The sequence below is a fragment of the Globicephala melas genome, chromosome 19 (genome assembly GCF_963455315.2).
Source record: "Globicephala melas chromosome 19, mGloMel1.2, whole genome shotgun sequence".
Classification (NCBI taxonomy): Eukaryota; Metazoa; Chordata; class Mammalia; order Artiodactyla; family Delphinidae; genus Globicephala; species Globicephala melas.
Window position 1 is genome coordinate 44,675,552 of NC_083332.1, and position 16,929 is coordinate 44,692,480.

General features: G+C 47.4%; 2 protein-coding genes across 5 annotated transcripts in view; one reads left to right on the forward strand and one right to left on the reverse strand.

The window, feature by feature from the left end:
- Positions 1–8,984, reverse strand: part of SMPD3 (sphingomyelin phosphodiesterase 3) — an 82,110-nt gene extending 73,126 nt beyond the window's left edge. For 2 of the 3 annotated variants that reach the window (XM_060289523.1, XM_060289521.1), the window contains exon 1: positions 8,798–8,984. The gene's annotated coding sequence lies outside the window, so the exon portion shown is untranslated. The remainder of the gene's footprint in view (positions 1–8,797) is intronic. The other variant, XM_030863567.2, reaches the window with a different exon arrangement.
- Positions 1–16,929, forward strand: part of ZFP90 (ZFP90 zinc finger protein) — a 152,896-nt gene that overhangs the window by 42,640 nt on the left and 93,327 nt on the right. For both annotated transcript variants that reach the window (XM_070044316.1, XM_060289524.1), the window contains exons 5-7: positions 4,172–4,272; positions 5,614–5,685; positions 8,779–10,013. The gene's annotated coding sequence lies outside the window, so the exon portion shown is untranslated. The remainder of the gene's footprint in view (positions 1–4,171; positions 4,273–5,613; positions 5,686–8,778; positions 10,014–16,929) is intronic.

Here is a 16,929-nt window from a genome sequence, read left to right on the forward strand (position 1 = left end):
TACAAGCTGACCCACAAATCACCTTGCCCTCCTTCAAAAGAAGTTATTGGGTTCCTGCTGATCTTGAACCATGAGGCAGTAATCACAGTGGTTAAGAGCAGGCTCTGCAGTCAGCTTGCCCACCTCTTACTGCTTGTGTGACCTTGGGCAAGTTACCTGAAGTTCCTGGGCATTGCTTTCCTCAGCTATAAAATAGGGATAATAACAGTAGCTCTTTTATGCATATAAAGGGCTGAGCACAATGCCTGGTGCACTGTAAGCACTCAGTAAAGGAGAGCTAGTATTAATCCTAAGAATTTTCTTTATATGTTGCCATGTAAGGCCATAACAACCCAGGAAAAGTAGATTTAATTGTCCCGGATGAGGAAAATGAAACTCAGAAAGGTTAAAGCACTTGCCCAAGGCCACACATTTGGTGATGAAGCTGAGATTCAGAGTCAATTCTATCTGGTTGGGATCAACAGCTTTCCCACCGCCATAGCCAACCCACCTTAATAGGCCTCCTGTTATTACATCAGCCCGTCTTCCTTGGTTTACCCTTCACGTGGGCATTGCTCCTCTACCCAGCCAGACCCTGGGGTCCTCTGGAGCAAGGTTTCTCAAAACACCGCCACCCTAGCTATGTACCATTCAGTATCTGTTGAGTGAACAAAAGAGTGAATGGGGCTTCCCTGGTGGCGCAGTGGTTGAGAGTCCACCTGCCGATGCAGGGGACACAGGTTCGTGCCCCGGTCTGGGAAGATCCCACATGCCGCGGAGCGGCTGGGCCCGTGAGCCATGGCCGCTGAGCCTGCGCGTCCGGAGCCTATGCTCCGCAATGGGAGAGGCTACAACAGTGAGAGGCCCGCGTACAGCAAAAAAAAAAAAAAAAAAAGAATGGATTGGGGACTTCCCTAGTGGCTCAGTGGTTAAGAATCCCCCTGCCAACGCAGGGGACACGGGTTCGAGCCCTGGTCCAGGAAGATCCCACATGCCACGGAGCAACTAAGCCCGTGTGCCACAACTACTGAGCCTGCGCTCTAGAGCCCACGAGCCATAACTACTGAAGCCCGTGCGCCTAGAGCCGGCTCTCCACAACGAGAGAAGCCACCGCAATAAGAAGCCCACGCACCGCAACAAAGAGTAGCCCCCACTCAACGCAATTAGAGAAAGCCCGTGTGCAGCAACGAAGACCCAATGCAGCCATAAATAAATTTATTTTTTAAAAAAAGAGCGAATGGGTGGGAAAAATGCATTTCAAGACCAGAATCTATCCCCAAATAACCTAGCCCTGTACTTAAGTCCCTGGAAGTCAGGGGCCTCTCAGCAGAACCAGGGGCCATCCCACCTCCAGGCTCTTCCCCACTTCAACTCACCCACCACACTGACCCAGGATATCTGACCATGTTTCTCTCCTTCTAAAGCACTTCCAGGGATTTCTGCACTTCCTGTGGGACTAGTCTCTAGAAAGGAGTTTGGTTTCAACATGCTCTGTTAACATAAGTCTTCACTGAGCTTAACATGTATTTCTTTGATCTAGAAGGCAAACTTTTGGAAAAAAGATGGTCAAGAATAGCAATGATGTGCTCCCTCAGAGCTGTGCAGTAAAGAGACCATGGCCACGTTCTCCTGGGGCTATGGTTTCTTTATTTATGTCCCTTTATTTTTAAAGTAAAACTGCATGTAAAGTGCTCTAAACACCAAGATGAGAATGCAGAACTTCAGGATAAACATGACAGAATGATGCCTGTTTTGCTGCTTGCCTCATCGTCCCAGAGAAAGAACCTCACGTGTGTTGATGGGACAGAGGAGAACATGAAAGATGCTGAGGTGTGCCCAAAGTTACTGAGACCCTACGTTTTGGTGTAGACACAATCAAATGCAACTGTCCTTTAAGCCTCCTCAGGGAACAAGCAAAGATGGGGGGTGAGACAGTAGAATTGTAGAGAAGACCGTGGAGATTCTGAACAGAAACTTTTCTATTAAAGAACACCTGAAATCCCATTTAGTCATAGCTACCATTTTTTGAGTGCTCAAGACTGCATAACTTGATCAAGGCCAATGGGTGGCAGAGTGGCTTTGACCTCGTGTATGTCCAACTCCTATCCAGCATCTTTCTCCTAAAGCACAAGGCTCTCATTTCCCCGAGGAATCGTGGAGTCCAAGAGACTTAGAGCTCTTGGGTCATCTGTTTTAAGTACCCTCTAATCATCCTCTTCCTCAACTCATTAGCAGAGGTCAAGACCTGTGCATAATTCAGTTAGCTTATTTATTCATCATATGCTTATATAAATGGCTTGAAATCTTTCCTCAGTATCCTTATTTGCAAAAAAATTTGGCCCACATCAAGGTAATTCATGAGCTTATACTTACAAGTGTTTTCAATCATGTTTTAACTAGTAGTAAATCTTTTGTTTGATTTATCTGAAAATTGTTCTCCTTCCTCTTGCCCCTGTCTTGTAAGATTCTATAAGCCCCCTCTGATAACAAGAGCAGCTAAGTAAAGATAAACAAGTGAAATTAATTTTAATAATATTGTTTATTTAACCTAATGTATCCAAAATGTTATTTTATTTTATCCAAAACATTATTAATGAGCTATTTTTCATACTAATTTTTCAAAATCTGGTGTATATTTTATACGTACAGCACATCTCAGTTCAGACTAGTCATATCTCAAGTGCTCAATAGCCACATATGGGTATTATATTGGAAACAGATATAAATAGGCATTCTTCTTTTCCTATTTCATCTGTTTCTATTTCAACTTTAGGTTTTGCATTAGGATTGGATCATAAAAGCCTATGTTAATGGAAATGTGCCCTTTGGATAATTTAATAAACATAGCAGCGGTTTAGGACAGTGGAAAGAACATACCTTAGGAGTTATAAAACCTGGGTTCTAATCCTCAGCTAACTGGGCAACCCTCAACTTCCCTCAGCCTCTTTCCTCATGTTAAAAAAGAGATGATGGCTTATGATTATTAAGTTTCTCTTATAGCACACACCGTTTTCAGGGTTTCTGCAGCTGTTTCCTCTTTCCAGTCAAAATTTTTGTATGACAGTGCTTATCCCAAGTTGGAGTAGTGTTCCCTGTGCCCAGTTCTGTGTCTGGCACACTGCAGGAACAAGAAATGTTTGTTGAATGAATGAAAATCCAGTTCTTTGAGGGATCCTGGGGCCTCTCAGTTTTTGCAGAATAACTATAGTAGCCTTAGCAATTAATTACATTTTCATTTCCTTTCTCATATTAGCCTAAAGTGCTGACAATCTAAGCTTTCTGAAGGGTAATAGCCAGGATTAGAAACCATTTCCCGATCCTGTTAGCAAAAGAGCTGGTGCTCAGCTATAGGCATGACTGCCTAGAGACCCCCGCAAAGGGCCTCCCTCTTGTTACATGCTGTTCTTATGCTGAGGAGAGTTAATTAATGACTCTAAATAAGAAAACAATCAAATCTGTCTGCAGTCATATGAGTCAGAGCGGACCCAGATGGGGAGCTGGTCCTTGGCCTCCAAATGCCCTCGGGAAAAGCAATAGCAATCTTTGCTCCATACGTCAAGAGCCTTGCAAAATCCCAACCTACAAGGGAAAGGAATTGCTCAAAATGGATTGGAGCCCCAGCATGATGTGAAGCAGTTTTTTAAAAGGCCATGCCCCAGCCTGGGTGTTAAGCACACTGAGGTCTAGGGAGAGGAGAAAAAGCACAATTCTATTTCTCTCTACTCTCTTTAGACACCCAAACCTATAGCAACCGCATGGGGAGTTCTCAGGCACAGGCCCCCTGTGTGTGTGTGGCAAGATTGGGGCAGTTGACACTGCCACCCTGGGAGGACTGGAGAATATGTGGCTTGAAGCACATCAAGCTCCAAACCTGGCCACCTTTAGGACTCCCGTGGCCACATATGAAGGTGGAACATTGGTTGTGACGGCATGAGTGTGGAAATGTGATGTTTCCCTGAGATTAGTTGAGGCTCACAACAGTGAAAACTTTTATTTTGGTGTTAGAAGCTTTGCTGTGAAAAATCTGAGAGAGGGAATAGGTTGAAGGAGCCTCTTAAGAATATCCAAGTGTCCTCAGCATTGGAACAGGATGCTAGCAGATAAAGATAAGCCCGTTTCTTTAGCTCTATATGTACTCTGTTGAATAATAACAACATCCTCATTTTTTTCCCCTCTCTCTCTATTCTTGCAGGCTTGGCTTCCTGTGAAACTGTTCCACTCTGGAAAAACCCTGGACCACTGGCCATGAGGGTCATACACTCACCTTTCCCCTTCTTTGGTAATCAAGTTCAGGTAACAAGCCCTTTGTCAGGATAAGATGTAAAGTATGTGGCAATACCCTTGCTCAATTTGAAAGGACTCCTTGTGATTTATGTCTGAATCTTAGTTGGTCCCCAATCCCATTACTCTAAAATTTGGTTAGAATCTCACAGAAGACAGTACAATACTTCAATTTTTCTTCTACAATAGCAGTAGGGAAAAAAAATAGTGGTCAGGAGGAGTCTCTGGAGTCTAAGATATCCAGGCTGGAGCATAAACGCTGCTCCTTCTGACCTGTATAACCATGGACAAACCCCTTTCCTCTCAAAGTTTCATTTCCTCATCTTGAAAGTGGAAGTAACACCACCACCCACATCAAAGGACTGTGAGGATTAAATACATCCTTACATGTGAAGAGCCTGACTCAGAAATGTTTCCTCTTATTATTAGCTTGTAATTCTTTAAATAGGGATCGCTGATGGGTTCATTCGAAGTGATGCAGTAGATCGTCTACAGCTATGTTTTCTCCTGTTCCATTCTGTGATGAGCTTTGGGGAAATCCTCACAGAGGCCGTGGTCCTCAGAGCTTGCTTCTGCTCCATGCCCTAAAATTCTCCCTTTCCACTAGGCGGGGCTGGGGCCAGTGCTCCAGAACCTTGGACAGCTCCACACCCTAGGGACTGCTGGGCGGCCTGAGGGAGCAGGAAGCACTTGGGGGATTTTCCCAGAAGGGCTGCATTAGTGTGGGGATTTAGGAATCCCAAAAGCCGCAGTCTCATTCCCAGCCTGTGTACCACTTGAATGCATACGGAGATTCTTCAACACAACCAGCCCTCCTGGAAAATTCTGAGGAGCCTCTCCTCAGAAACTCCATCCATAGGAGTTACCGAATCTTCAGGGCCTTTCCTTCTCTCCTATGAATTCCAAGGATTTTTTCTTTTCTGAGCCCAAGAAGAACAGAAATACTACCCACAACTTCCTGTATCTGCCGATTTTTAATTTGTTTGGCTTCAGTACAAGGATTAAACATTCTTGATTAACCTCAAGTGAAAGTAATAATGTATGAGTATGAAGAAAGGCTTTAGAAGACAGAGATTCATGTATGAATTTTAAAAAACAATGTTATTGCCTGTATCTGATGTTAAGCAACATTCTCTAATTAGGATAAGCAGGTAGTTCAATTTATGAGATAATTTAGCTTTTCACTCTCCAGTGCAGAACACAACATGCATATGCAGTCACCTTCCAAACAGGCAAGGAGGAGATTAAGTCCTATTTTTACTGTATGATACTGAGTCATGTAGTTCAATGAAAATCACATGGATGCCAAAGTAAGAACAATACCAGGTATTTAAATATCTCTTTTCCTTTAAGGAGCTCTAAAGAGTTTGTGGCTGCATGAAATCACTTCAGAGCAACACCAGGAGAGGAGACACATGTCATCAGGTGGGCATTTAAGACTGAGCACATCTCATCCATCTCCCCTGCTCCCATCATTAGGCCTGGAGGAGCCAATGTTTCCCAGTTCTTTGCATTTAGAAATAGACTCTTGATATCTGCATTTTCAGGGCCGTATTGTTGATGAGAAAAAGAAAGCATATGTTTGAAAAATGTGTTTTTGACTAATAATGAGGAAGAGGGGAGGATAAAAGTAGAATAGGAAGAAAAAGGAGAAAGGAATTGAAGAAGGAGAGGAAAAGAGGAAATATACTTAAATCTCCCTGAGCTTGATGAATGTTTTTCATGCTTTTTTCTCTTAAACAAATTTGATGCCCACCCCCAACTGGATGAAAACTTGAACAAACGTCTTTAGGCCCTCTTTAAATATTTCCATATAGGCAAGAACAGTGGCAGTTCCATTGCTTGAAGGAACTGCAGACAAGAACATCGACTCAGGACTCCAAAATCAGACAAGTAGCCCCTAAATGGTTTTTACCTAACAATGCCCACACCCACCTTGAGCTTTCACACCGTGGGGGAGTGTTAGTTGCCAAATTTCAAATTGGTTTCACTTCTGCCCAGCAGAGGTCGCTGTGGATACTTGTGGAGACTGGACCGGGCAGGGCTGGGCTGGATGGTGGCTCTGGTAACTGTTCTTCCTGTGGTTCCATTGGGCACTGTCTAGCCCCTCATCATACAGGAAAGGAGTCTCTGGTGACAGCACCTTTGCTGTCAAAGTGCTATGAAACTGAGGTCACTTGGTGGGAGTGGGCAGGTCTGGGAGGGCTGTCCTCATCCTCCTGGGATATCTACCCATAGTGATATATCTGTGTCACGTTCGTGCCCTCTCCGTGAGTGTACCTGGTATTACTGAGAGGTCACCATCACTGACAAGCAACTCCAGCCCCATGGTCCTTCCAGATAGAGGCCAAAGTGACAAAAGTTGTCTTGCCACACAATCTTGCACCCACCTCTGCTGTTGAGCTCCCCAAGCCCCACTTGTCAGCCCATGATGGTGGGGGGCAGAATTCTGGTCCTTAGGGCAGCCTTTTACAGCAGGATAAGGTTTCTGAGGGATGGGAAGGGCAGAACCCTGGTGAGGATATTAGGGTCAGACCCAAATCACCAGAAGGGCTGAAGAGAGCTCCACATACTTGTGAGATTCCACTTTCTGCGCCACACCGCATGCACATGATCTGAAGCTACCTCCACCCTGAGGGCATCCCCTGGGACCCTAGGTCATTACTGCAGCTTGAGGGTTGGAGGGGTGACTACCCTGCCCCACCCCCGCCCCCATCCAAGGCCAGCAGTAATTGATTCTTTTCACACACATCCGGCCAGATGCACAAGGGACACACACATGAACACTGGAGCACCCATTGGCACCTCACCCGGGCATACACATTCACACTCACACTCTGACCTGCACCCTCACCCATGTAAACACACTGTGACACATACAAATACACTCGAATCCTGGAACCAAATTTGACCTAACACGGCTGATGGAGCAGGGTTGGGGGGTCCAGGCAGGATGCCCTTACGGCCCCTGGCCCACTCATGCCTCCTAAACCCTGGGCCCCTCCTCGAGAGGCGGAGCCCCTGGCTTGTCCACGTTCTCGTGGTCACAGGTCTTGGAACGCCGCACAGAAGGGACCCTGGCTACCATCGCACACACGGCATCCTGGGTGCTGGACCGGCGAGGGTGGTGGTGTGCAGGGAAGAAGGGTGTGGGGCATAGTGCCCTGCCCGGCGCAGCCGCCTCCTCCCTTGGGATTTTCCATCCCGACTCGCGCGGGCCCGCGAGGAGCGAGCGCGCTTTGTCTCCCGCCTGGTTTCTGGCACGTTTCCGCAGAAGCTCCCCGCGCCGCGCCCGAAGCCTCCCCCACCCCCCACTCCCCTGGCCGCGCCCCCCGCCCAGCCAGTGGCGCAGGCCCGCCAGTGCGGCGTCCGCGGCTTTGTCCTCTCGCGGATGCCGGGGCCACGCGCGAAAGCCCTGCGCCCGGAGCGGCCGCCGCATAGCCAGGACACAGGTCTCGGCAGCGGGGTCTGAAGCGCACCCCGCGCCGAGCAGAACAGCCCGAGGGTCTATGGGCGCGGGGGGCGTCTGCTTGGAGCTCCAGGGCGCTTGAGAGGGGGACTAGGCCTGTCCCGCCCAGCATGTGCCCATCCAGGTCTGGCTCCCCTCTGCGGTTCAGCAGCCAGGGTCTCCGGGGTGGGGCGGGGCGGGGAGGGGAGGGTCGTCTCGACTTAGGGTCCCTGGCCTGGATCCAGTTAGAGGGCCAAGTCGATAAGGCCCGGGAGCGGAGAGGTCGGGAGGGGTTCTTCAATCCCTTTTACTTTTCCCCATTGCACACCCCACACCCAGGCCACCCCGACCTTAGGCACAGGGCCCAGATCGCAGAGGACCCGGAGAATCCGTCAGGGCTCTCCTGTACCGGCGACTCCTAACAGGGTGGGGAGGGGTCTCCCGGCCTTTGCCCCTCACATCCCATTCCCCCTACCCCCCCATAACCTAGGCGGGTCCAGCTGGGAGGGGAAAGAGTCGTCTGGCTCCATCTTCATCCCGTCCCCCCTTTTCACAAAACCCTAGGCTTCGGGAGAGGGGTGGGTACGAGGAAGGGTCTTCCTGACATCCCCAAACAGCCCTTCCTCAGGAGGGTCTGAGCGGAGGAGGAGGAGTACCGCGGTTTCATCCATCACATCCAGACCCTCTTTGTAAGCTCAAGCAGCCGAGGTGTGGGGAAGGGTCCTCCTGCCTCCGATTCTTTCATCCCGGAACACTCCCTGCCATCCTCAATAATCCAAGCAGCCTCGACTTCAGGCACAGGCGGAGGGAGGCTCCAAGCTCTCAACGCCCTCTCAAGAGAGATGGTGGGGTAGGTCCCCAGCCCTCGCCCCTCACGCTTAAGAGCCTCCTCCACCATAAGACAAAAACTAACCAAAGCTGCTCCGACCTCAGGTGCCGGGGCCACAGGGAGGCCCACGAGGGGTCAGTCAGCAGCTCTCCGGGACAGATGGTCTTGAGGGCGGTGAGGTCCCATCAACTCCCCAGGCCCTCTAACGCCTCAATTCATTCCTTCCTCAATAAAACAAAAGCGAATCCAGCAGCACCGACCTCAGAGATGCGGAAGGGCGGTCGGCGCCCGGCAGCGCATCCAGCTCCTCCGGGCTCCTCACGGCTTCGGCTTCCAGGCGGAGGGCTCTCGACGCGGGGCGGCGGCGGCGGCGGCAGAGAAGGCTGAGACCGCTCCTCTTCGCTCCGGAGCCTCCCTCGGACTCAGCACCTGGAGTGGCGAACAGCTCCGCGCCTCATTCCGCTGACCCCGCCTCCTCCGTGCCTCCGTAGCCAATAGAGACCCGAGCCCCGCCCAGGGGTCGCCCATTGTGGGGGCACATCTCCCCTCCCTTCGGCCCCGCCCGCGGGTTCTTCTGTCTCTCTTGCTAGACCAAATCCCCGAGAGCCCGCCGGTGTTTTCGTACAGCCTTCTGGAACTTGTAGTCCTTTAAGGACGCGGAGTGGGCTCATGTCTCGGGCAGATAATGAGAGATAGACTGCATTTCCCAGGGTGCATTGACAAAACAGAGGCGCTGAGGAGGGCGGGAGGACTGTTTCTATAGCAAAGGCGACTGGTTGGGGACGGCTGACGGAGTAATGGGGCAGGCCGCCGGACCCTCGAAGGATTGTGCGTGACTTCGGGCAGCCTCCTTTGGGAGGCCGTTTCCATTCTCTTTTCACCTCGGTCCCCACCCCGGGACTCTGGGCCTCAGTTTTCTTATCTGGAAAGAAGGGCGTGGAGTCGTCTCCCCGCCCACACTCCGCGGTGTTAGGGCAAACCGAGGGCGAGCTGCCCAGCAAAGGTGAGAGAGGATGGAGACCTCCGGCTTGAGAGTGGAAGGGGCGCATTCTGAACTTTATCCCTTTGTTTTTGCTTCTGTCTTGTCATAGAGGAGCGCTTTGTTTTTGGTCATTTTCCTTGGGCCATCAAGGCCTTCTCATCCCGGATTCTGGCCTCCTTCACGCCACGCCCCGTACCGCAGCGTCTCCCACAGCGTAGTCAGAGGGCGCTTCTGCTTAAAACCCTTCACCAGTCTTCCCATTGCCTTCGGAATTAAACCCACATTCCTCAGTGTCAATCTAAAGGCCCTTCAGGATCTGGACTCCACCTTCTTGCAACACTCTGAACTTCTCTGGAAGCTGGGAAGCCCTAAGCAATTGTTCTCTCACGTGGGTCCCTCCACCCTGCACTCAGCTAATGCCTCACACTCTTCAAGCCCCAGCCTAGACGCTGCCTCCTCAGTGAAGCCTTGCCAGATGCCCGGCTCCATATGAGGTACCTCACCTTGTGTTTGAGCAGCACCCTCTACTTCCCCCATTCTACTTATGTATTTGAGTATCTGTCTTCCATATTAGATTATAAGATCCACAGAGCAGGGACCGTGTCTATATTATTCACACTTACAGTCCAGTGCCTGTAGTGTCTGTTGCATGGTAGGTACTCAGTAGATATTTGTTGAATTGAAAATGAATGTATTGTAATTGAATTTCGCATGATCTTGATCTCCTGTGGTTAGGCATTTCCCGTTGCTGAAAGTCTTCAACTAGAGGGATACCACCGCCTTGAAGAAATGTTTATGTTATTCAAACAATGGATTGAAATTTTGCCTGAGTGCTTTGAGGGCCTTTCCAGTCCTGTGACGCAAGGGAGTGATAGATTCATGTCTATCATTCCTTGGAAGTTCTGTCAGTTCTCCCCTAAATGTCATCAGTTCTTCATGTTCCTCTATTTCTAGCTGTTGGCCCTTCTTCTTTCTGTGCCTAAACACCCTACCTCCCACTCCCTTTCTGGGAAATATCTTTTGCTCCTGTCAGTTATGGAGTAAAGGCAGTCTGAGATCCCTGCCCTTCTTTCAGCCCTCTGCTCAGCATCATAGGGCCCTGGTGGTGATATCCCACCTTGCTAGGTAGCATCTTTTCTGATTCTTTTTCCACTCAGGGCCCTGGTGTTGGCCAGATGGTCCAGTTAATCCCACACATGCTTCATATGTCACCACATCCAGACATTCTGGATATATCTTAGCTAAAGCATTCTTGGGAGAATGCCTTAATAAATGGGAATAGTTAATTCGTGGCCAAAGAAGTAACCAGGGAGGCTATTACCCTGAACCTGATTCAAACCAAAAAGACAGAGCCTGAGAAAGCAACCCTGCCATCCTTGCGCTGATGACATCCAGGGAGGGAAGGCTAGAATGGGGGAAGGAGTCAAATGGATTGCACTTAGGAAAGAACTAACAGGACTTCTAACTAACAGGCAGAGGGGCTTTGATCCTGGCTAAACCATAAGGAAAGACCTTTGGAGCTAGGCGGACAGATAGTGGGGGGGCTCATTACTGAAGATGAGAAAACTGTAGGAGGTAGGAGGAAATGGGGTTTGTGCTGACACAGAGTGCCTAATTTTGTGGATGCAGTGAGAGCAGAGGTTGTTGGAAAAGTGGGAAGGGGAGGACTACACCACAGGGTGGACACCAGCACAGCATCGGCAGAGTATCAGCAGAGGGCTACCAAAGAAGACCGCCTGGAGCAACAGTTGAAACTCTAGAGGTCAGTTTAGCCCTTCAGGAGTAGTGCTAGTTTTCAGGAAATTGTTATAACTAGGGTACAAGTCAGGGTTCCACGATTCTCCCAGAAAGCAGGGACTAAAATAGCATCGGCCCAGCCAAGCAGATTCAGGAAACCTGGATTCTAATTCTGACTTTGCCTCTGATTAGAGGTATGACCCTGGGCTGGACCTGTTTCTTCAGTTGTAAAATGCTATTTATTGGTGGTAGGGATCAGGTAATAAGGTGGAGGTGGGGAAATTCAAGCCCATTTACTAGCTGTGGGACCTTGTACACACTACCTTCTCAGATCTACAGTTTGCTAATTTGACAGTGTTGTAATGGAGAAGTGAGATGCCTTATGTAAAGCACTTCATAAATATTAAGCACTTAATGAATGTTTGTCTGTTTCCACATTCTTCATCTTGGATTATCAGTAGTTGGTTTGATTGTGAACAAATAGGCAGGAGGTAATGTCCTGGGCAATCTGGGTTCAAATCCCCATTCTCTCTCTTATTAGTTGTATGATTTTGGTCGGGCATATGCTCAATATATTTGTTTTGTATTTTTTAAGGAGTGGTTTGAGAGCAGAGAATTGTGAGAGAAAGGAATTCTAGATGCTTATAAGCTAGAGTTGCAAAGGATTCCAGGGGAACACTGAGCTAGCCTGCTCCCTTGTCAGAGAGGCAAAAGGTCTCAGTGAAGTTCCATAGGTCTTCTAATTCATTAACAAGGGGATTAACCAGAATGCTGAATCTCAGACACGGGGCTGGAGTGATTAATCAGGGGTGGCTCCTCTCAGTATATCAGGCTGAGAAATATAACTTTATTCTAATGATAATGAAGGTTTTTGAGAAGATGTGCATTTTGAAAAGGTCTAGGGCCTGTGTGGAAAATGACCAGGAGAACATGAGGCTTAGATGTAGGTTGCAAGCTGCTGCAGTGATCAAGCACGGCATCAATGAAGATGGAAAAAAGGGGTAGATCTGAGATGTATTAAGGAGGTAAATATTCAGGGAATTTCCTGGCAGCCCAGTGGTTAGGATTCAATGCTTTCACTGCCATGGGCCTGGGTTCAATCCTGGTCAGAGAACTAAGATCCCACAAGACGCGCAATGTGGCCAAAAAAAAAAAAAAAAAAAGAAATACCAAGAGGACTTTGTGAGTGATGAGCTGAGGGTGTGGCAGAAAGTGGTGAGTCAAGGGTGATGCCCAGGTGTCTCTGCCTTGGGTAACTAGGTGAATGCATGGTGGTGCTTTCCTCTGAGGTACGGAATAGTAAAGGAGTAGGTTTAGGCAGGAAGAGGAGGACGTGAGTTTGAGGTGAGTGGGACATCAGGTGAGAGGTCCATTAGGTGATTTGGAGCTTATCTTGGGAGAATGCCTTAATATATGGGAGTAACTAATTCATGGCCAAAGAAGAAGCAATCAGGGAGACTATTACCCTGAACCTAATTCAAATAAAAAAGACAGAGCCTGAGAGCCTGTCATCCTTGAGAGATCTGATCTGGAGAAAGAACCTTAAGTTATCAAGTTCTTAATATATACATCATAACTGAAGCCATGGAAGTGAATGAAATCCTTCAGTAGAGAGGGTGAAAGAGAAGACCAAAATCCCTTGGGAAATGCCAACATTTAAGGGACAAATAGAGGAAGAGGAGCCCAGAAGTAAAGGTGAGAACAGAGAGATAGGAAGAAAACCAAAGAATGGTGTGCCACAGAAGCCAAATGGAGGAAGTGAAGTGATGTGCTGTAGAACAGTCTAGTAAGCCAAAGTCTGAACAACTGAACCCCAGATTTAGCAACACAGAGGTCACTGGCAATCTTGGAGAGAGTAGTTTCAATGGAGCAGCAGGGGCAGCAGTCTGATTGTGTGAGAAGTGGATGTAGATAACTCTTGTTAGTGGTTTTGAAGGGGAGGAGAGAAAACGAGAAAGGATGTAGAGTTAGGAGACAGTTTTAAGTTGGGAGAGATTAGGACATTTAAAAATGCTCATGGGGAAAAGCCAGTATATGGACGGTTGAGGATACAGGGAAGAGAAGGGTTGAAGGATGAAGTGAGGTCAGCAAGAGGATGGGAGGTGGTGGAGTTCAGAGTGAGCCTCAGGTGGGAGAAGGGAAAGGAAGGAGTTGGAGACGCAGGTAGGTCAGCAGTTTGGTAGGTAGGTAGTTGGGAGGTGGGCTCAGGAAATGGAGGGAATTCACACCTGATAGCCATTACTTGTGATGGGAGACAAGGATATCTACTCAGTGTGAGGAAATGGGATGGGGTGGGAAGCTTGGAGAAAGAGCAAAATGTTCAAGATGGCTGCTACGGAAAAGAGGAGGGAAAGCTAATAGCAACCCACAGAGACTGCAGGGCAGTGGTAAGGGACTGCTGAGGCTGGAGGCCATGGGTTTGTGGGGGCACTAATCTATGAGGTATGGGCTTTCTTCAGCATCCCATCAGCCCTGAGATAGGCATGGAGAAGGCTACTGGTGAGGCTGACCAGGGCTGGGCTTTGCTGGATAAGGGAGACAATTCTTTAAGGAAGTTGAAGATGCTGGCAAGAGAGGTGGAAGAGGTAGTCCACCAAGAGGAAGGAGGGGAAGCCAGATTGGAGGGGTGGGGTTCTCAGTGGAGTGAGAGAATAGATGTGATGGGTGGGAGAGAAGAGCAGGGAGGGCAGGCATGTTGGTCAGAGGTAGAGGAGCTATGGGCAGGGGCAGAGTGGCTGGATTGGACAGAGGAGATCATGGGTTTGAAAGGCAAATTTGTTGGATGGGTCATTGGCAAGTCTTCCAGGAGGATGACTGCTTTGAAGGAGAGAGGAAGTCTGGTAGCCCTTTGCCAAACTGTACATTGAGTGAGAAGTTAACAGGTGATAGCCAGGAGGAGGGTTAGGGTGCAGAGCACTCTGGCATGAGTGTCACAGTAATCAAGATGTTGGGAGCTAAGAAGGAGCCCTCTTACCCAGGGCATGATGGATAAGAAGGAAGAGAAGCAATAAGCTTTCTCATATATTTTCACAGAAGTATCATCTCAACATCATCTACACATGATCAGTTTTATATACACCTAAAAGGAAGAGTGTCTAGGAATAAAATTAACCAAACCAAAAAAAACAGTTCCAGGTTTCATGATGAAGTTTTATCAACCAAGTTCAATGGTAGTGATTCCTGCATTTATATTTTGGTATAGTTTGTAGTTTTAAGTACGTGCATATCAACTAGAAAACGTGTTTAACAATTTTGCAAATTTCGTTTCTTAGCAACTATTTGTTTTCTCAGTTTAGAACATAAATTAGAGAACTTGTGTTGACTTTTTTTTTCAAATGTAGAGTTTAGAGCTTAATTCACACGTTTGAAATGACATGAATTTGAAATGTAGCCATTTTCCTTTCTGCATCCTTGAAAAGGATTACAAGGATTTTATTAGTTTTTCAGATAATCTTTCTGGCACATACAGACTTGCCACAAGGGTCGCCTATCAGTAATGTTGGATTGTGAGTGATGCTGCAGAAGTGTTGTGTATGAGATATTTAAGACGAGTCAAATAAGCAGCCAACTTTAGGGTTTCCCAAACAGCAGCTCAGTTTATAATTAAGGGACTTGGTATAGAATATGGGCTTCCCTGGTGGCACAGTGGTTGAGAGTCCGTCTGCCGATGCAGGGGACACGGGTTCGTGCCCCGGTCCGGGAAAGATCCCACATGCCACGGAGCGGCTGGGCCCGTGAGCCATGGTCGCTGAGCCTGCGCGTCCGGAGCCCGTGCTCCGCAACGGGGGAGGCCACAACAGTGAGAGGCCCGCGTACCGCAAAAAAAAAAAAAAAAAAAAAAGAATATGAAATGTGCATCTAAATGTTAGTTGAGCAAAATTACCTCCGTAATCTCTAAAGAAAAAAGGACAGGGCTTCCCTGGTGCCGCAGTGGTTGGGAGTCCGCCTGCTGATGCAGGGGACGCAGGTTCGTTCCTGGTCTGGGAGGATCCCACGTGCCGCGGAGCGGCTGGGCCCGTGAGCCATGGCCGCTGGGCCTGCGCATCCGGAGCCTGTGCTCCGCAACGGGAGAGGCCACAGCAGTTAGAGGCCCACATACCGCCAAAAAAGAAAAAAGGACAAAATCAATTAATTGCTCTGGACAATCTCTGTCTTTTTTTTTTTTTTTAAACAGTGTTATTTAAAAATACTTTTGTATGGGGGTAATTCCCTGGCAGTCCAGTGGTTAGGACTCGGTGCTTTCACTGGGTTCAATGCCTGGCCTGGGAACTAAGATCCCGCGCAGCGTGGCCAAAAAAAAAAAAAACCAAAAACTTCTGTATTGGTGATATGTTGATATGTCTTTGTAATCTTGAAACAGACCTGCTATTCCAGCCCCTTAAAGCAGGGAGTGCTCAGAAAATATTTTGTGAATCAACTCATTAATGTTATGATAATCTGTCCATTGTTTAACATTCTTCCTTTCATCTTAAACTTTCATAAAATATTCTTATAAAAGGAGTGATTCCTTTTAAACATAAGTCAGATCATGTCACACCTCTGTAAAAATGCCTCCAGTGGCTTCTTTGTCTCTTTGAGCGCAAGCCTTTCAGTCTTTATGATGGCTTGCAGGGCCATATACACTCTGACTCCTGTAGCTTCTCTGCCTCATCTCCCAGGCTCCTGCTGCTCAGCTCATTGACCTCCATGTTATTCCTTGATTGCATCAAGTACACTTTGGCCTCAGGGCCTTTGCACTTGCTGTTCCCTCTGCTTGAAAGATCTTCCCTAGATATCCTCACGGACATCCCATATAAAATGGCAGCCTTTCCTCTCCTGGCACTCTCTATCCCCGCTTCCTGCTTTTTTTCTCCGATAGCACTTACTACCACCTGACATATTATACATTGTTTTACTTATCCGTTTATTGTCTGTCTCTTCCCCACTCTCACTCCTCCATTAACCCACTAGAATGAACTCTCCTTTAGGGTAGAGACTGTGTCTATTTTGTTTACTGCTCTACTCACAGCACATGGCGCAGCACCTGGTACATAACAGGTACTCAGAAAAACATGGTGAATGAATAAGAATAACATTATCATCCCTAGTACATGATCCTAACATCTATTTTTATTTTTCCATGTAGTTCACATGTAGGACACATGTATTTAATACTTCATATTCTGGAAATCATAGATTAAGTATAATTTTGAGTTCTGCTTGTTTTTTTCAACATGTAATAAGCATTTTCCCTTGCTAAGATTGAATTCTTTTCTCAATTGTTCATTCTCTCATTCATTCAACAAATAGCTAATGAGGCTTTTCTATGTTCCAGGCAGTGCTGGGACTACAGTCGTAAATAGGATGCAGGACTTGCCCTCGAGGAACAGAGATTCTTTATAAACACCATCTGTAATGATTGCCTAATATTCCATCAAACACTATACTATACTTAACCGCTCTCCTATTTGAGACTTTTTGTTTATTATTAATAATGATGTAATGAATATCTCCAAATATATACCAATTACCCTTTACAAATTATTCTTTAAGGTAGATTCCCGAGTGAACAGTTATTGGGGTAAAGGATTAAATATGCTTTTGGTTTCTTTAAGATTTTTTTTTTTTGATGTGGACCATTTTTAAAGTCTTTATTGAATTTGTTACAATATTGCTTCTGCTTTATGTTTTGGT